Raw genomic sequence first — 21,393 nt, 5'->3', positions numbered from 1 at the left:
CTTCCCATTATAGTTAAAATAAAATCCATGCCTCCTGCAAAGAAACTTTGGGAGATCAGAACTCTCCTTGCCTTGTTAATCTCATCTTCTACTCTTCCCCCAGCCTATTTTCTCACTTTCTCAAGGGCACCACTACATTCTGCCCCCTCCCCATAGCTTTCCATCATTCTCTTGGTTGTTCTTGCTCCAGATCTTCATAGAGCTGGCTTCTTCCCTTCTCAGTTTAATGAGCCTCTTCATAGGGCACTTCTCTGACATCCTCCTTTAGTTTTTGAGTAACTCCCATGAATTTTTTGGTTTTTAAGTGAAAATAAAAGTTATGTTTACACTATACTGTAGTCTATTAAGTGTGCAATAGCATTATGTAAAAAAAATACTTACCTTAATTAAAAATATTTTATTGCTAAAAAATACTAACCATTATCTGACAATGGCAGGGTTGCCCAGTGACATAAAGTGAAGGACAATAAAATGAGATACGCCTAAAATATCTTTGGTGAGTTAGTCAACGTTTGCTTTCTCCATGAGGAAGCATAGTGTCTGTTTTGTCATCGCTGTATCCCAGGTTCTGTACCAGTGCTTGCCTGGAACACAGTAGGACTTAAATAAACTGTGCTGGAACGAACGAGTATACAAACAAGAGTTATATACGGAAGAGGAAGAGCAAAATAAAGAATAAAAAGTCCATGTCTGTATTTCAATAACATTTTTTTTCTTAAGTCCCTGTAAGATTTTGCAACTAGGAGTAGGAGGGTAAGACGGAGACCCTACAAAATCCAAAACAAGCCTTTTTCTCGCCTTCCCAAGCCCCAGGCAGCTCCGCGCCTGCGCAGACCTCCACTGCCCCACCCCCTGCACTCAAGGGGGCGGGGCCAGGCGCACGGCGGCTCGGGCGCGTGTGGATGACGTCACTCGGCGCGTGCCCGGGTAGCCCGTGGTAACACCTAGTCTGCGGAAGTGGAGACGAGCTGGCAGGCGGCTGACACAGGTAACCCGAGCGCTCCCTGTTGGGTCCCTGCCTTCCTCTCCAGCGGCACCAGGATGGCGGCGGGGTCAGCAGCGTCCCGTTTTGAAGGCAGCCATGAGCCCACCCCTACCCTCATCTTTCCTGATCACCTGGGTTCCCATTCCCTCTCAGTCCTTCCAGACTCCTGAAGCTGAACCAATTCTGGGGACTGCGCTGAGCCTGCCACTTCTCTCCGCCTCCACCCTCGGGTGGTGATGGGCTCTGACGCTCCTCTCCCCGGTGGCACAGACATTTCCCAGATTGCAGTTGCCGCCTCCTTCCTCTGTTGCCGCCAAGGCCCACCTAACCCGCTTCTCTCCGCTCCTAGCCCCACAGGGCTCATCTCCAATCTTGTTTAAGGAGACAGAGCAGTTTCCGATTCTGTTCATTTCCACTTGCAGTGACACCCGGCCACCTTCCCTCCTCCCCGAGGGTCCTTACTGAGAGCACCAAGTTTTGAGTTATTGTGTCCCTAAAGAGCATTCGTTCACTGTCAGTCTGGAGTTTTGCTCATTAAGGCATGTGTTTGTTGGGTAAGGGGGTGGCGCAGTAATGTGAAAATTTATTGCTATAATAAATGATCCACATGGCACCCAGTCAACCGTCGAGATAGATGAAACAGTTACAGCATTTCATTAAAATACTCCTGTCCTGTATTTCTTTTTTGTTTTCAAGCAATGATTACAATTATCCTCGCAAAGGTAGCCGTCAAAATAAATAAGCAACAGTACCCAACTAGGAATGTTTAGACCGCCAAAAAATGATAGGATTCGTATTGTTGATAAAGCAATGCGGGTTATTACAAAACCAACCAGAAAAGATATGGGTGGAGAAACAGGATTCCGACGTTTTTTTGTCTCATTTGATGATTTGGTTTTGTATTTTCTTGTACTTCAATATGCTCCATTTTTGAATAGGGCATATGGTACTGTACTTACTGTAATTCTGAGAAGCCTAGGAATGACTTGCTAATTGGTAAGATTAGGCTCTTACATTTGGGGGACAAAGTAGAAAAAGGTTAGGGAATAATAGTAGTCGCTGTTTGTTGACCATCTGCTATATCCCAGGGACTGTGTTCAGCACTTTGCATGTGTTTTTTCCTTAGCTCACACAAGAACCTTGTGAGTTAGGAATTAGTATCCTCAACTTACAGAGAAGGAAACTTTGGTTCAGGTATGTGAAATTAACTTGCCAAAAATTCATGGTAACTATACTGGTGGAGACAAGCTTGAAGTTCAGTTCTATGTATGAGTTGAAAGCCTGTACTTTTTTTTTTTTTTAATAACTCACTATGAATGATCAGATTCTAGGCTTTTTACAATAATGACACAATTCTATGAGTTTATTCACTCATCTATCCAAATGATTTGACACTTTCTAATATCTTTAGTATTAAGTTCTTATATACCTAGAATCAAAACACGTGGACACCTTAATTTATTTATGATCCCCCTACACACACACACCACACACACACACACCACACACATACCATATTTTTCATTAAGAATGAGATAATTGGCAAATAAGATTGCTCAGTAACTTTCTGTTTGGAGCTCGCAGGGAATGAGTAATTTTGGACAGTTGAAAGTTTTACCCCTTTAGAAATAAAAATCATATTGACAGTTTTGGATGGAAAAAATTTAAATGCACTAAATAATTCTTTGCCTTCTAAAACAGTAAGTATACTGAACATATTTTAACTTTCCCTTATGTCTCAGAGCAGTCATTATGAATCTCATTGTTGTGTTGTGATTTGGTGATTTCCTCAGAACATTTGTTATATTTGGCCCCCAAACTGCTTTGCATTTTGAGTTTTCCTAGACTTTATGTAGTGTACTCCTTAATATCACCAAGAGATTGTAAACCATAGCAATTTAAATTAAGGACCGGGAAAGCACGCTTGCAGGATTCCAGCCCTTGCTCTGCCACTTACTAGTAGGACAGTGAGCCCAGACAACATGGTTGACCCCTCTACACCTCAGTTTCCTCATTTGTAAAATGGGAATAATAAGAATACTTGTTGTCTGAGGTTGTTGTGAGGGATGTGAGTTAGTAGTATATGTAAAGAGGTTATAACAAACCAGGCATATTCTAAGAGCCATGTAAGTGTTTCTAATATTATTATTAGTCTGGTTTTGGCTTTTTGTTCTTTGAATATTGTATTCTAGTTCTTTGAAAATTTTTTTTCTAATTTATTTTTATTTTTTTAATTGACGATAGTTGATTTACAATGTTCTGTTATTTTCAAGTGTACAGCAAGGTGATTCAGTTATACATACATATATATATTCTTTTCCATTATAGATTATTACAAAACATTGAATATAGTTCCCTGTGCTATACAGTAGGTCCTTGTTGTTAGTCTGTTTTATATGTAGTAGTATGTATCTGTTAATCCCAAACTCCTAATTTATCCCTCCTGCCTCTTTTGACTTTGGTAACCATAAGTTTGTTTTCTGTGTCTATGAGTCTATTTCTGTTTTGTAAATAAGTTTATTTGTATCCTTTTTTTTAGATTCCACATATAAATGATATCATATGGTATTTGCCTTTCTCTGTCTGACCTACTTCACTTAGTATGGTAATCTCTAGGTCCATCCATATTGCCATCCATACTGCTGCACATGGCATGATTTCATTCTTTTTATGACTGAGTAATATTCCATTGTACATATATACCACATCTTCTTTATCCATACATCTGTTGATGGACCTTTAGTTTGCTTCCATACCTTGGCTGTTGTAAATAGTGCTGCTGTGAACATTGGGGTGCATATATCTTTTTCAATTAGAGTTTTTGTCTTTTCTGAATATATGCCCAGGAGTGGGATTGCAGGATCATATGGTAATTCTAATTTTAGTTTTTTAGGGAACCTCCATACTGTTCTCTATAGTGGCTGCACCAGTTTGTATTCCTACCAACAGGGTAGGAGGGTTCCTTTTTCTCCACACCCTCTCCAGCATTTATTATTTGTAGACAATTTAATGATGGCCATTCTGACTGGTGTGAGGTGATACCTCACCGTAGTTTTGATTTGCATTTCTCTATGAAAATTGTTATTCTTTGAATAGTATTTGATATGTGGTAATTACAAGAAAATTAAATGATACTAACTAGAATCCTGTATCCTAACCTGTATGTTAATTAATTAATTTCTTTCTGGTTTGCTGATCTCTGCTTTATTTTCTTACTTTTTAACATCCTTATTGGAATATATTTGCCTTCAATGGTGTGTTAGTTTCTGCTTTATAACAAAGTGAATCAGCTATACACATACATATATCCCCATATCTTCTCCATCTTGCGTCTCCCTCCCACCCTCCCTATCCCACCCCTCTAGGTGGCCACAAAGCACTGAGCTGATCTCCCTGTGCTATACGGCTGCTTCCCACTAGCTATCTGTCTTACATTTGGTAGTGTGTATATGTCCATGCCACTCTCTCACTTCATCCCAGCTTACCCTTCCCCCTCCCTGTGTCCTCAAGTCCATTCTCTATGTCTGCGTCTTTACTCCTGTTCTGCCTCTAGGTTCTTCAGAACCTTTTTTTTTTTATTTTCTAGATTCTATATATATGTGTTAGCATATGGTATTTGCTCTTCTATTTCTGACTTACTTCACTCTGTATGACAGACTCTAGGTCCATCCACCTGACTAGAAATAACTCAATTTTGTTTCTTTTTATGGCTGAGTAATATTCCATTGTATATATGTGCCACATCTTCTTTATCCATTCATCTGTTGATGGACACTTAGGTTGCTTCCATGTCCTGGCTATTGTAAACAGTGCTGCAGTGAACATTGTGGTACATGACTCTTTTTGAATTATGGTTTTCTCAGGGGATACACCCAGTACGGGGATTGCTGGGTCATATGGTAGTTCTGTTTTTGCTTTTTAAGGAACCTCCATACTGTTCTCCATAGTGGCTGTATCAATTTACATTGCCATCAACATTGCAAGAGGGTTTCCTTTTCTCCACACCCTGTCCAGAATTTATGTTTGTAGATTTTTTGATGATGACCATTCTGATTGCTGTGAGGTGATACCTCATTGTACTTTTGATTTGCATTTCTCTAATGATTAGTGATGTTGAGCATTCTTTCATGTGTTTGTTAGCAATCTGTATATCTTCTTTGGAGAAATATCTATTTAGGTCTTCTGCCCATTTTTGGATTGGGTTGTTTTTTTGATATTGAGCTTCATGAGTTGCTTGTAAATTTTGGAGATTAGTCCTTTGTCAGTTGCTTCATTTGCAAATATTTTCTCCCATTCTGAGGGTGGTCCTTTCATCTTGTTTATGGTTTCTGTTGCTGTGCAAAAGCTTTTAAGTTTCATTAGGTCCCATTTGTTTATTTTTGTTTTTATTTCCATTTCTCTAGGAGGTGGGACAAAAAGGATCTTGCTGTGATTTATGTCATACAGTGTTCTGCCTATGTTTTCCTCTAAGAGTTTTATAGTGTCTGGCCTTACATTTAGGTCTTTAACCCATTTTGAGTTTATTTTTGTGTATGGTGTTAGTTAGTGTTCTAATTTTATTCTTTTACATGTAGCTGTCCAGTTTTCCCAGCATCACTTATTGAAGAGGCTGTCTTTTCTCCACTGTATATTCTTGCCTCCTTTATCAAAAATAAGGTGACCATATATGCATGGGTGTATCTGTGGGCTTTCCATCCTGTTCCATTGATCTATATTTCTGTTTTTGTGCCAGTACCATACTGTCATGATTACCGTAGCTTTGTAGTATAGTCTGAAGTCCGGGGGCCTGATTCCTCCAGTTTTGTTTTTCTTTCTCAAGATTGCTTTGGCTATTCGGGGTCTTTTGTGTTTCCATACAAATTGTGAAATTTTTTGTTCTAGTTCTGTGGAAAATTCCATTGGTAGTTTGATTGGGATTGCACTGAATCCGTAGATTGCTTTGGGTAGTATAGTCATTTTCACAATGTTGATTCTTCCATTCCAGGAACATGGTATGTCTCTCCATCTGTTGGTATCATCTTTAATTTCTTTCATCAGTGTCATAGTTTTCTGCATACAGGTCTTTTGTCTTCTTAGGCAGGTTTATTCCTAGGTATTTTATTCTTTTTGTTGCAGTGGTAAATGGGAGTGTTTCCTTAATTTCTCTTTCAGATTTTCCATCATTAGTGTATAGGAATGCAAGAGATTTCTGTGCATTAATTTTGTATCCTGCTACTTTACCAAATTCATTGATTAGCTCTAGTAATTTTCTGGTAGTGTCTTTAGGATTCTCTGTGTATAGTATCATGTCATCTGCAAACAGTGACAGCTTTACTTCTTTTTTTCCAATTTGGATTCCTTTTATTTCTTCTTCTTCTCTGATTGCTGTGGCTAAAACTTCCAAAACTATTTTGAATAATAGTGGTGAGAGTGGGCAACCTTGTTTTGTTCCTGATCTTAGTGGAAATGGTTTCAGTTTTCCACCATTGAGAACGATGTTGGCTGTTTGTTTGTCCTATATGGCCTTTATTATGTTGAGGTAACTTCCCTCTATTCCTACTTTATGGAGGGTTTTTATCATAAATGGGTGTTGAATTTTGTCCAAAGCTTTTTCTGCATCTATTGAGATGGTCATATGGTTTTTCTCCTTCAGTTTGTTAATATGGTGTATCACATTGATTGGTTTTCGTATATTGAAGAATCCTTGCATTCCTGGGATAAACCCCTCTTGATCATGGTGTACGATCCTTTTAATGTGCTGTTGGATTCTCTTTGCTAGTATTTTGTTGAGGATTTTTGAATCTATGTTCATCAGTGATATTGGCCTGTAGTTTTCTTTCTTTGTGACATCTTTGCCTGGTTTTGGTATAGGGTGATGTTGGCCTCGGGGAATGAGTTTGGGAGTGTTCCTCCCTGTGCTATATTTTGGAAGAGTTTGAGAAGGATAGGTGTTAGCTCTTCTCTAAATGTTTGATAGAATGTGCCTGTGAAGCCATCTGGTCCTGGGCTTTTGTTTGTTGGAAGACTTTTAATCACAGTCTCAATTTCAGTGCTTGTGATTGGTCTGTTCATATTTTCTATTTCTTCCTGGTTCAGTCTCAGGAGGTTGTGCTTTTCTAAGAATTTTTCCATTTTTGCAGGTTGTCCATTTTATTGGCATACAGTTGCTTGTAGTAATCTCTCATGATCCTTTGTATTTCTGCAGTGTCAGTTGTTATTTCTCCTTTTTCATTTCTAATTCTATTCATTTGAGTCTTCTCCCTGTTTTTCTTGATGAGTCTGGCTAATGGTTTATCAATTTTGTTTATCTTCTCAAAGAACCAGCTTTTAGTTTTATTGATCTTTGCAGTTGTTTCCTTTGCTTCTTTTTCATTTATTTCTGATCTTATCTTTATGATTTCTTTCCTTCTGCTAACTTTGGGGGTTTTTTGTTCTTCTTTCTCTAATTGCTTTAGCTGTAAGGTTAGGTTGTTTTTTTGAGGTGTTTCTTGTTTCTTGAGGTAGGGTTGTATTGCTACAAACTTCCCTCTTAGAACTGCTTTTGCTGCATCCCATAGGTTTTGGTCATTGTGTTTTCATTGTCATTTGTTTCTAGGTATTTTTTGATATCCTCTTTGATTTCTTCAGTGATCTCTTGCTTATTAAGTAGTGTATTGTTTAGCCTCCATGTATTTGTATTTTTTACATATTTTTTCCTCTAACTGATATCTAGTCTTATGGTGTTGTGGTCGGAAAAGGTACTTGATACGATTTCAGTTTTCTTAAGTTTACGAAGGCTTGATTTGCGGCCCAACATGATCTATCCTGGAGAATGTTTCATGAGCACTTGAGAAGAAAGTGTATTCTGTTTTTGTTGAATGGAATGTCCTGTAAATATCAATTAAGTCCGTCTTGTTTAATGTATCATTTAAAACTTGTGTCTCCTTATTTATTTTCATTTTGGATGGTTTGCCCATTGGTGAAAGTGGGGTGTTAAAGTCCCCTACTATTATTGTGTTACTGTCGATATCCCCTTTTATGGCTGTTAGCATTTGCCTTATGTATTGAGGCGCTCCTATGTTGGGTGCATGAATATTTATAATTGTTATATCTTCTTGGATTGATCCCTTGATCATTATGTAGTATCCTTCTTTGTCTCCTGTAATAGTCTTTATATAAAGTCTATTTTGTCTGTTATGAAAATTGCTACTCCAGCTTTTTTTGACTTCCATTTGCATGGAATATCTTTTTCCATTCTCTCACTTTCAGTCCGTATGTGTCCCTAGGTCTGAAGTGGGTCTCTTGTAGACAGCAAATATACGGGTCTTGTTATTGTATCCATTCAGCCAGTCTGTGTCTTTTGGTAGCGTTTAATCCATTTACATGTAAGGTACTTATAGATGTGTATGTTCCTATTACCATTTTCTTAATTGTTTTGGGTTTGTTATTGCAGGTCTTTTCTTTCTCTTGTGTTTCCTGCCTAGAGAAGTTCCTTCAGCATTTGTTGTAAAGCTGGTTTGGTGGTGCTGAATTCTCTTAGCTTTTGCTTGTCTGTAAATATTTTAATTTCTCCTCGAATCTGAATGAGATCCTTGCTGGGTAGAGTAATCTTGGTTGTAGGTTTTTCCCTTTCATCACTTTAAGTATGTCCTGCCACTCCCTCTGGCTTGCAGAGTTTCTGCTGAAAGATCAGCTGTTAACCTTTTGGGGATTCCCTCGTACGTTAATAGCTGCTTTTCCCTCGCTGCTTTTAATATTTTTTCTTTGTTTTTAATTTTTGATAGTTTGATTAATATGTATCTTGGGGTGATTCTCCTTGGGTTTATCATGTATGGGACTCTCTGTGCTTCCTGGACTTGATTAACTATTTCCTTTCCCATATTAGGGAAGTTTTCAACTATAATCTCTTCAAATATTTCCTCAGTCCCTTTCTTTTTCTCTTCTTCTTCTCGGACCCGTATAATTTGAATGTTGGTGCGTTTAATGTTGTCCTAGTGGTCTCTGAGACTGTCCTCAATTCTTTTCATTCTTTTTTCTTTATTCTGCTCTGCAGTAGTTATTTCTACTATTTTATCTTTCAGGTCACTTATCTATTCTTCTGCCTCAGTTACTCTGCTATTGATTCCTTCTAGAGAATTTTTAACTTCATTTATTGTGCTGTTCATGATTGTTTGTTTGCTCTTTAGTTCTTCAAGGTCCTTGTTAAACATTTCTTGTATTTTTTCCATTCTATTTCCAGGATTTTGCATCATCTTTCCTATCTTTACTCTGAATTCTTTTTCAGGTATACTGCCTGTTTCCTCTTCATTTGTTTGGTCTGCAGGGATTTTACCTTGCTCCTTCACCTGCTGTGTTTCTCTGTCTTGTCATTTGGCCTAACTTACTGTGTTTGGGGTCTCCTTTTTGCAGGCTGCAGGTTTGTAGTTCCCGTTGTTTTTGCTGGCTGCCTCCAGTGGTAAGGTTGGTTCATTGGGTTGTGTAGGCTTCCTGGTGGAGGGGACCAGTGCCTGTGTTCTGGCGGATGAGGCTGGATCTTGTCTTTCTCGTGGGCAGGACTGTGTCCGGTGGTGTGTTTTGGGGTGTCTGTGACCTTATTATGATTTTAGGCAGCCTCTCTGCTAATGGGTGATGCTGTGTTCCTGTCTTGCTAGTTGTTTCACATAGGGTGTCCAGCACTGTAGCTTGCTGGTCCTTGAGTGGAGCTGGGTCTTAGCGTTGAGATGGAGATCTCTGGGAGAGCTTTCGCCTTTTGATATTATGTGGTGCCGGGGGGGGGGGGGTCTCTCGTGGACCAATGTCCTGAACTCGGCTCTCCCACCTCAGAGGCACAGGCCTGTCACCTGGCTGGAGCACCAAGGCCCTGGGTAGTTCAGGGTTTCTTAGGAAGTGTAGACAAACTGAAGTCTGGGGTTGCAGATATCTCAAGCCCAGTTGGGGCTGGAAAATCTGCTTCCAAGCTCACTCATGTTGTTAGCAGGCTTCAGTTTCATGTTGGCAGGTTTCAGTTTCTGGCTGGCTGTTGGCCAGAGGGTCAGTTCTTCTAGCCGTATGTTAATTTATTAAATTCACTTTCATTGTGTCTTTGTAATGCAATATGCGTTTTTCTTAGAGTGTTTGGAGTAGAGCTTTCAAATATTTCCTTTTATTATATGTATTAAAATAATGGACTTTCAATGTCTGTTTGAATTTTGGGGGATATTTCAGTGTTTTAAATTATGGTTTACCAATACATGGGAACCCTCTCTACGTTTGAATTGAATGTCAGTTGATTTACACAACCCTTTATGGTGCCCTGGGCAGTTATACTATTGCACTCATGTTATCTTGCTTCTTTGTGGATAAGTACCTCTTTATAAAACCACCATTATGCATTGGCCTCATATAACGTTATCTCCTCAGTATAGTTCTCTTTCCTTCTATCTCCCTCATGGAAGTAAAAAACAAATTGACTCTATCAACAAGGTGAAATAATGTTCCATATGAAATTTGCAAGGTATATACCCCTTTTCAGGTGTGTACTTTAATCCAAGACCAGCTAAGAGTTGATGTTGACTCCTTTGATGTCCGTAGTTAGGAACTTGAGAATAAATGATCTGTCCTTTATTTTAATACTATTAAGGCTGATAATCATGTTAAAACTTCTTGTTGAAAATATAGGCTATAGTTTTAAAAAGTTTTTCTAAGATGGTAAAATGTGTTTACATAATATAAAATGGAGTATTTTTATGTGTACAGCTCATTGGCATTAAGCACATTCACAGCGTTATTTAATTATCACCACTGTCCATTTTCAGAATTTTTTTGTCTTCCCAAACAGAAACCCTGTACCCATTAAACAGCAACTCCTCATTCCCCTCACTCCCTATACCATCCTGCCCCAGCCCCTGTTAGCCTCTATTCTACTTTTTGTCTCTATGAATTTGCCTATTCTAGGTTCCTCATGTGGGTGGAATCAGACACCAATTATCCTTTGTGTCTGGTTTAGTTCAATTGGCATGTTTGCAAGGTTCATCCAAGTTGTAGCATGTATCAGAATTTCATTCCTTTTATGGCTGAATAATATTCCATTGTATTATCTACCATATGCTGTACTTCTGATGCATATTTAATTTTGCTTATTTAAAAATTTTCTGTTTTTTTAATTTATTAAAAAATTAAATTGGTTTTAAAATAAAATTTTAAAAAATTGATTTGAATTGAAGTCTTTAATCTGCTTTGATTTGATTTTGTTTATGATGTAAGATAGTGGTCCAGTTTCATTCTTTTGTATGTGGCTGTCCAATTTTCCCAACTCCATTTATTGAAGAGATTGTCCTTTCCTCATTGTATATTCTTGGCTCCTTTGTCATAAGTTAATTGACCATACATACTAAAAAAACCAAAAACAGTTCACCAATTTCTCCCACCTCCCACCTCTTGCCACTGGCAACCACCAATCTGTTCTCTGTATCTGTGAGCCTGGTTATTGATTGATTGATTGATTCCACATGTAAGAGAACATATGGTATTTATTTTTTTCTCTCTGCCTTATTTCACTTAGCACAATGCCCTTGTGGTTCATCCATGTTGTCACAAATGGCAGGACTTCATTCTTTTTTATGTCTAAATAATATTCTGTTGTGTGTATATACCACACTTTATCTATTTGTTCGTGGATGAACACTTAGGCTGTTTCTTTATCTTGGCTATTGTAAATAATGCTGCAGTGAACATGGAGTGCATATATCTTTTTGAGTTAGTGTTTTTGTTTTATTTGGATAAATACCCAGAAATGAAATAGCTGGATCATATGGTAGTTTTACTTTTAATTTTTGAGGAACCTCTCTACTGTTTTCCATAGTGGCTGCACCAATTTACATTCCCACCAACAGTATACAAGGGTTCCCTTTTCACTACATCCTTGCCAACACTTGTTATTTTTAGTCTTTTTGAAAATAAGCATTCTAACAGGTGTGAGGTGATATCTCATTGTGGTTTTGATTTGCATTTCCCTGATAATTAGTGATGTCGAGCACCTTTTCATGTACCTGTTGGCCGTGTGTAATGTCTTTTTTAGATAAATGGGTATTCAGATACTCTGCCCATTTTTTAATTGGATTTTATTGTTGTTGTTATTGAGTTGTATGAATTCTTTATATGTTTTGGATATCAGCCCTTTATCAGATATATGATTTGCAATTATTTTCTCCCATTCAGTAGGTTGCCTTTTCATTTTGTTGATGGTTTCCTTCACTCTGCAGAAACTTTAGTTTGTTGTAGTCCCACTTTATTTTTACTTTTGTTGCTTTTGCTTTTGGTATCAGATGCAAAAACTCATTGCAAAGACTGATATCAAGGAGCTTACCACCTATATTTTCTTCTAGGAGTTTTATGGTTTCAGGTCTTACATTCAAGTCTTTAATCTGTTTTGAGTTGATTTTGTATGTGATGTAAGATAGTGGTCCAGTTTCATTCTTTTGTATGTGGCTGTCCAACTTTCCCAACACCATTTATTGAAGAGATTGTCCTTTCCTCATTGTATATTCTTGGCTCCTTTGTCATAAGTTAATTGACCATACATGCATAGGTTTATTCCTAGGTTCTCTATTCTGTTCAGTTAATTATGTGTCTTGTTTTGTGTGTGTGTCTGTGTGTGTGTGAATTATGCCTGTTTATAGTTCTCATTTCATGTGGTATGAACTTAACACTCAGTGATTTGATTTGACTGTGAGTGCCTAGAGGATCAGGATTGGATATATCAACGGAAATAACATTGTTATTGAACTGTGAACAAAATACCTGGTAACAGTGTTAAACTGGAGCTTGAGTATACATTATAGTGTTGTTTTTCTTCTCACCTAATATTTAGTCAAAAAATAAGAAGGAAAATAATAATAATGATAACTTTATCCAATATTTCTATAGCATTTACAGTATGCTAGGCATTGTTCCAAGCACTTTACCTATGAAGTAGGTACTATCATTGTTCTGTTTTACAGATGAAGAAAATGAGGCACAGAGAAATTAAATGAATTTTTAAGATTACAAGGCTGGTAGGTGGTGACATTGGGAGTTTACCCAGTCTGTGTGGCTCTAGAGTTGATTTATCCTAAATTTTGAGTTGACCAACCATTAGGTCATTATCAACTTTACAATGTAAATTGTTTTGTCTAACACACTCTTTCTCTACCCTCTTCTTCTATATGATCTTCAAAACAGAACATTACTTCTGAGCTTAGTAGGCAAAAGAAGAGCAACTGAACCCAAACTGTCAAAAGAGTAACAGGTGCTTCTCATTTGAGTGGGGTGACAGCATTTTAATGGGATTCAGACTGCATTTTCACAGCTTAGTTTGTATTATCTCCTTGTCTTTGAAAAGTAGATCCTAAAACTTTTTATGATCTCATATTGCATATATATTGTGTTGGTGTTTGACTTTAGATATTGTACAATTCCCACACTACTGTTTTGTGGGTAGAAAAAGCTTTCTGTTCATAATGTTGTTATTGACTGTCACAGTGGTTTATAGTGCACTCATTTTATATCTAACTCATTCTATGTTGCTCGATTCCTGAAGAAATTATTTTGAAATAGCATTTTTCTATATATATAGTCAGCTTCATTACACTTTTTTCTTGGCTTTTTCTTTTGCTTACATTTTATTTCTTTGACACTTGTAATTGAAGGTTTAGTTTTTTGAAACTGGTGGTAATCAGGATATGCTGGCTATATTTTGGCAGCAAAGGGGACATATCAGCCTGTTTCTTTTGGCACCAATAATATCTTGCATATGTAGCAAGTATGGTGCATATTTGGAGGTAAGAACTCTCTGAGTATTGTCTGGTAGAAATAGAATTATAGAATGAATGTTAAGGGTTCAAAGGTCCTTAGATATATCTCTTTTACCCTTCATTCAGCATTTGGGAATCTGAAGCTTGAGATGAAATGATTTGCCTGTATTTATACAGTATTAGAATCCATTTTTTAAAAAAAAGAGTACCAGTGTTCTGTGTTCTTTTGAATCATACCTCATTGTATTTGTGTAGCATTCTTACTGGTAAGAAGGGACTTCCAAGTTTTTTACCTGTATACCCTTAATTATGATTCTTCTTAGAATAATGTGTCTGGGTGAGAGATACTGACCTGAATTAGACAGGTTGCAGAGAGAATGAATATGATGGATCCAAGAGATACTTAGATTAAATTGATAGGACTTTGCAATTGTTTCTGTGTGAGAGTAAGAAATCTAGGATGATCCCTAGGATTCTACTGTGGGTAACTGGGTAGATGGTGATGTCATTCACTAGGAAAATTTAGAAGAAATCAGGGCCGGATGTATGATTTGAAGTGACTAGAGCATGGATTGCACAAACAAGTGAGAAAGATTGAAGCTAGAACTACAGGACACACAGACATCTAAGAGGTGGGAGAAGGAAAGGCCAAAGAGGTATGCATGGAGGAGAGAATGGTGTTGCAAGCACCAAAAGAGGAGAAAATTTTGAGGGCATGGTAATTTGTGTTAATGCTCCAAAATTAAGGGCTGAAAGAACCCACCGAAGTTGATAACTAGGAAATCATTTGCCTCCACTGTGGAGTCTTGGTGGCATAGTAGGGATGTGAGCAGGGAGATGGAGTAATGAGAACAGAGTAAAGGCAGTTCTTTTAAGGAATTTTGCTATGATGAGAGAGATGTGGAAGGAAAGGTTTTTGTTCATTCGTTCACTTGTACTTTTTTTCTCCTAAAAAAAAGGGCTGGAAAAGAGGAAGAAGTTGAGGTAGATGATTTAGGGGGTTGGATAATTGATGAAGCAGGGTCCAGGAGGAGACCAGCAAGTGATGATATCCAGAGCGTAGGCCATGATCAGAGTTTGCTGGGACAGGAGGGACACTTCTTCCATTCTCCTAGGGAGAAAGGTGGGGATAGATGTAAAAAATTCTCCCATAGGATGGGGAAGGAATATGTGGAAGTTCTTGTCTAGTGGTAGCAAAATGTCTTTTGTAAAGCAGCTAAAGTTGCTGACTTTGGGGGAGAGTGGGGAATTGAGGGGACAGGTAGTGTTTAGAATAGTCACTGAGGGAAAAAGATAGGAGTCAAGGGGGTGACCAGCAAGAGACAAGAAGAGTTGCCTGCCTGATTATGCTGAGGGTTTTGCTGAGGTTGGAATCTGTGAATATGTACTGTCAGCTGTTTTTGTGATTATGTGATATTTATTTGTTTGTTTTGCTTTTGTTGAGCTCTGTACACCAAGTTTAGAAGTAGAAAATTGGGATGATTCAATTGGTTGAGAGTTATGTTTTATAGAGCAGGTGTGTCAGAAGGATGAAAGGGCAAGAGAATTTAGGTTAAAATGTTCTAAGAGTGATTGAAGAAATGGACCACATTATCTAAAGAGGACCATAGAGCAGGTATTCTCAACTTTAGAAACATTTATAATTTTCTGTTGTAGGGGCTGTCCTATGCATTGTAGGGTGTTTAACATCCCTGGCCTCTACCTACTAGACGCCAGTAACAGCCCCCTCCAGTTGTAACAATCAAAAATGTCTCCAGACATTGTCAACTGCCCTCTGAGGGGCAAAATCACTTCTGATTGGAACCACTGCCTTAGAGTCAGAAGAAGCAGATCGATTGGACATAAGAGGAAGGGTGAGGGACTGGGGTCTCAATGCAGTAAGTAAAAGAGTTGGCAAGTAAGCCAGAGAAAGAGTGGGGAGAATAAGAGGTCGTGTTCTGAGATTAGATTATGGAAATTACATATTTTATTTTGAAAATTACATATTTTAGATGTAGATCTATTCCAAGTAATAAAAATGTCAAGAATGGACCATTGGTTTGCTGAGTGGAGTGAAGATGAAGGTTGTTGGCACTGAGTAGGTAATTTTGGGAGAGAGAGAAAGTAGCCAGAGCAAGTTGGAAAAGCAGTCATGGGCCATCCTAAGAGATTCTGAAATAAGACAAGAACTAAGACTTTCTGGATGTTTGTTTTCTTACTCTATCCAGTAAGTGTTAGTCAACTCTTTTTCTAACACTGTCAATTCTCTGAACTTGTACTTCCCTCCTGCAGTGTTTTAAAAAGTCATGGAATTCATCCAGTTTGGTTTTCTTGCAGTGTTTTTTAAGGTGAGTAGTTGTTTTTTGTTTCTTTTTCAATATTTCCTGATCTGATTTTGTGATCCTTTACCTCTAAATATTCTGCTTTTCAAAAGGCCCTGGTTCTGTGCTATGTGACCTAATTTCAGAACATTTCTTTTGTGTTTGGGCATCTCAGTCATTAGCTGAAGTAATGTCAACTTATCATTAAATCTTACAGCCTCTTAGAAGTATTCTTTTCCCCTGCCTTCTCCCACCTGCTCTTTATTGTTTCATATTTATTTGGAACATATAATTATGTGTGTACAATTTTAATTGACAGGTAATTACAATGGACTTAGTAAGCAGGACATAAACTACTAGTAGAATACGCCTATAAATATGCTTTATTCAATGTTTGATTAATCCAGACTTCAGTGGAAGTTGTTTTTTTGCCTTATCTTAATGAACTTACCCTGCATTATTCATCAAGAATGGGTACTAACTCGTACCTCTTTTACAAAGCATTAAAAATTATATATATTATCAACAGATACAAGCTGACCTAGTTTTTGTTATTATATCACAAGTATTGTCTTTGCAAGCTAGGAAATAAGTAGCTGACATTAAAAGCCTTGACCTTTTGATTGGAACATTTAGCCCATTTGCATTTAAAGTAATTTTATTTTTATTTATTTATTTTATTGAAGTATAATTTACAATTTTGTGTTTGTTTCAAGTGTACAGCAAAGTGATTCTTTTTTATGACTAATATTCCACTATATCTATCTATATCTATATCTATCTATCTATCTATCTATACCACATCTTTATCCATTCATCTGTTGATGGACATTTAGGTTGCTTCCATGTCTTGGCTATTGTAAATAGTGCTGCTATGAACTATACATATTGGGGTGCATGTATCTTTTCAAATTAGAGTTTTCTTTGGATATATGCCCAGGAGTGAGATTGCAGGATCATATGGTAATTCTATTTTTAGTTTTTTAAGGAACCTCCATACTATTTTCCATAGTGGTTACACCAATTTACATTCCCACCAACAGTGTAGGAGGATTCCTTTTTCTCTACACCCTCTCCGGACTTTTTATTGATGGCCATCTGACTGGTGTTTTTCAGTTTAATTAAGTCCCATTTGTTTATTTTTGTTTTTATTTCCATTACTCTAGGAGATGGTTCCCCCAAAATATTGCTGCAACATGTGTCAAAGAGTGTTCTGCCTATGTTTTCCTCTAGGAGTTTTATAGTATCCAGTCTTACATTTCGGTCTTTAATCCATTTTGAGTTTATTTTTATGTATGGTGTTAAAGAATGTTCTGATTTCATTCTTTTTCATGTTGCTGTCCAGTTTTCCCAGCATCACTTATTGAAGAGACTGTCTTTTTTCCCTTGTATATTCTTGCCTCCTAATAATTGACCATAGATTAATTGACCATAAGTGTGTGGGTTTCTTTCTGGGCTTTCTGTCTTGTTCCGTTGATCTATATGTCTGTTTTTTTGTGCCAGTACCATTCTGCTTTGATTACTGTAGCTTTGTAGCATAGTCTGAAGTCAGGGAGTCTGATTCCTCCAGCTCCGTGCTTTTTTCTCAAGATTGTTTTGGCTACTCGGGGTCTTTTGTGTTCCCATACAAATTTAAAAATTTTTTGTTCCAGTTCTGTGAAAAATGCCATTGGTAATTTGATAGGGATTGCAGTGAGTCTGTAGATGGCCTTGGATAGTATGGTCATTTTAACAATATTGATTCTTCCAGTCCAATAACATGGTATACCTTTCTATCTGTTTGTGTCTCTTCAGTTTCTTTCATCAGTGTCTTATAGTTTTCAGGGTATAGGTCTTTTGCCTTATTAGGTAGGTTATTCCTAAGTATTTTATTCTTTTTGTTGCAGTCATAAATGGGATTGTTTCCTTAATTTCTCTTTCTAATATTTTCTTGTTAGCGTATAGAAATGCAACAGATTTCTGTATATTAGTTTTGTATCCTGCAACTTCACTGAATTCATTGATGAGCTAGCTGTAGTAGTTTTCTGGTGGCATCCTTAGGATTCTCTATTAATAGTATCATGTCATCTGAAAACAGTGACAGTTTTACTTCTTCTTTTCCAGTTTGGATTACTTTTATTTCTTTTTCTTTTCTGACTGCTGTGGCTAGGACTTCCAATACTATGTTGTTTGTTTGTTTATTTATTTATTTAGCTGTGCCATGTGGCATGTGGGATCTTAGTTCCCTGACCGGGGATTGAACCCACGTCCGCTGCATTGGAAGTGTGGAGTCTTAACCACTGGATCGCCTGGGAAGTCCTCCAATACTATGTTGAATAAAAGTTGCAGGAGTGGACATCCTTGTCTTGTTCCTGATCTTAGAGGAAATGCTTTCAGCTTTTCACTGTTGAGTATGATGTTAGCTGTGGGTTTGTCCTATATGGCCTTTATTATGTTGAGGTTTGTTCCCTCTATGCCCACTTTCTGAAGAGGTTTTATCATGAATGGACGTTGAATTTTATCAAAAGCTTTTTCTGCATCTATTGAGATGATCACGTGGTTTTTATTCTTCAGTTTGTTAATGTGGTGTATCATGTTGATTGATTTGCAGATACTGAAAAATCCTTGCATCCCTGGGATAAGTCCCAGTTGATCATGGTATGTGATCCTTTTAATTTATTTATTGTTGGAGTCAGTTTGTCAGTATCTTGTTGAGGACCTTTGCCTCTGTGTTCAAAAGTAATTATTGATAGGTATGTGCTTATTGGCATTTTGTCAATGGTTTTCTCTTTGCTTTTGTAGTTTTGTTGTTGTTCCTTTCTTCTTTTGCTCTCTTCCCTTGTGATTTTATATCTATTTTTAAGATTATGTTTGGATCCTTGTTTTTAAAACTTTTATTTATTTATTTATTTATTGGCTGTGTTGGGTCTTAGTTGCAGCACATGGGATCTTCGTTGTGGCATGCGGGGTCTTTCGTGGCAGTGCGCAGGCTCTCCGTTGTGACACGTTAGCTTCTCTCTAGTTGTGGCGTGCAGGCTTCAGAATGTGTGGGCTCAGTAGTTGCGGTACGTGGGCTCTCTAGTTGTGGCATGTGTGCTCTAGAGCATGCAGGTCAGTAGTTGTGGTGCATGGGCTTAGCTGCCCTGCGGCATGTGGGATCTTAGTTCCCCAACCAGGGATTGAACCCACGTCCCCTGCACTGGAAGGCAGATTCTTAACCACTGGACCACCAGGGAAGTCCCATGTTTGGATTCTTTTCTCTTTTTTGTGTGTGTATATATCAGAGGTTTTTGATTTGTGGTTATCTTGAGGTTCATATATAACAACCTATATATATGTGATTAAGTTGATGATCTCTTAAGTTCAGATGCATTTTAAGCACCCTACATTTTTACTCACACCACCCCCCAAGTGTTTTTGATGTCTTTTTTTTTTTTTTTTTTTTTTTTTTGTGGTACTTGGGCCTCTCACTGCTGTGGCCTCTCCCGTTGTGGAGCACAGGCTCCGGACACGCAGGCTCAGTGGCCATGGCTCACGGGCCCAGCTTCTCCGTGGCACGTGGGATCTTTCCGGACCGGGGCACGAACCCGTGTCCCCTGCATCGGCAGGCGGACTCTCAACCACTGCACCACCAGGGAAGCCCTGATGTCATATTTTTATATCTTTTTGTTTTGTGTATTCCCTAACTACTTATTTTGGATACAGGTGATTTTACTACTTTTGTCTTTTAACCTTTTCTACTTGTGTTATATGTGGTTGATCTACTACCTTTGCTGTATGTTTCCCTTTACTCATGATATTTTTTCCTTTCATAATTTTCATATTTCTAGTTGTGGCCTTTTCTTTTCCATTTAGAGAAGACCCTTTAACTTTTCTTGTAAAGGTGGTTTAGTGGTGCTGAACTCTTTCAGCTTTTACTTATCTGTAAAACTCTATCTCTCCTTCAAATCTGAATGATAACCTTGCTGGGTAGAGTATTCTTGGTTGTAGGTTTTTTCCCTTTTGTCACTTTGAATATACCTTGCCACTCTCTTCTGGCTTCCAAAGTTTCTTCTGAAAAGTCAGCTGATAATCTTATAGGAGTTCCCTTGTACATAACTTGTTACTTTTTTATTGCTGCTTTTAAGATTCTCTCTTTATGTTTAATTTTTGCCATTGTATATATAATGTGTCTTGCTGTGGACCTCTTTGGGTTCATCTTATTTAAGACTCTCTTGTCTATTTCCTTCCCCAAGTTAGGGGAGTTTTCAGCTATTACTTCTTCAAATAAGTTCTCTGCCCCTTTCTCTCTCTCTTCTTCTGGGACCCCTATAATATGAATGTTAGTATGCTTGATGTTTTCCTGGAGGTCTCTTAAACTGTCCTTATTTTTAAAAATTCTTTTTTCTGTTCAGCATGGCTTAATTTTACTACTCGTCTTCTAGATTGCTGATCCATTCCTCTGTATCATCTAATATACTGTTGATTGCTTCTAATTATTTTTTCTTTCAGTTGTTGTATTCTTCAGCTTTGTTTGGTTCTTCCTTATATCTTCTAACTCTGTTGAAATTCTCACTGTGTTCATTCTTCTCCCAAGTTCATTGAGCATCTTTATGATCATTACCTTGAACTCATTTTGAGTAGATTGCTTATCTCCACTTTGTTTAGTTCTTTTTCTGAGGTTATGTCTTGTTTCTTTACTTGGAACATATTCCTCTGCCTTCTTATTTTGCCAATTCTCTTGTTTATGTCTGTGTACTAGGTAGTTCGGTTACGTCTCCTGATCTTGGAGAAGTGGCCTTAATGTAGGAGACATCCTGTGGGATCCAGCAGTGCACTCCCCTCTGGTCATCAGAATTATATGCTCTAGAGGTGTCCCTATGTGGGCTGTGTGTGCCCTTCTGTTGTGGTGAGGCAGACTGCTGTGGGCATGCTGGTAGGCAGGGCTGCCTCCTGTGGTGGCTGTAGGTCTACTGGAGGGTGGGGTAGGCTTCTGGTGTGGTTGGCTGCTCAGAGGTGGGGGGTGGTGTGGGTCTGCTGCTGGCCTGCTGGAGAGCAGGACCAGGTCCTCAGGTGGCTATATGCAGGGCAGGGGAATGTAATACAAATTATTTTTCATGGAAGCCAATCTATTTGATGTAGTATAAAAAATCAGCTTTTGTCAAGGAATATCCTATAATAGCTAAATCCTCTACTGGTGATTAACAATATTTTGTATAAATTTATTTATTTTTATTTATTTATTTTTGGCTGTGTTGGGTCTTTGTTGCTGTGGGCAGGCTTTCTCTAGTTACGGTGAGCAGGGGCTACTCTTCATTGCGGTGCGCGGGCTTCTCATTGCGGTGGCTTCTCTTGTTGTGGAGCACAGGCTTCAGTAGTTGCAGCATGCGGGCTCAGTAGTTGTGGTTCACAGGCTGTAGAG

The 21,393-nt window shown here is 38.0% G+C and overlaps 1 protein-coding gene across 6 annotated transcripts in view; it reads left to right on the top strand.

Annotated features, from left to right (window-relative positions):
* Nucleotides 1-921: 921 nt before the first annotated feature.
* The window catches only part of AOPEP (aminopeptidase O (putative)), a 357,857-nt gene continuing 337,385 nt past the window's right edge, over nt 922-21,393 (top strand). For all 6 annotated transcript variants that reach the window (XM_029202684.1, XM_029202679.1, XM_029202681.1 and 3 more), the window contains exon 1: nt 922-988. The gene's annotated coding sequence lies outside the window, so the exon portion shown is untranslated. The remainder of the gene's footprint in view (nt 989-21,393) is intronic.

This window comes from Monodon monoceros, unplaced genomic scaffold, assembly GCF_005190385.1.
Source record: "Monodon monoceros isolate NGI ecotype Baffin Bay Population unplaced genomic scaffold, NGI_Narwhal_1 Super_Scaffold_5, whole genome shotgun sequence".
Classification (NCBI taxonomy): Eukaryota; Metazoa; Chordata; class Mammalia; order Artiodactyla; family Monodontidae; genus Monodon; species Monodon monoceros.
Note: the sequence above shows the minus strand (reverse complement) of the source record. Positions and strands in the feature narration are given on the sequence as shown.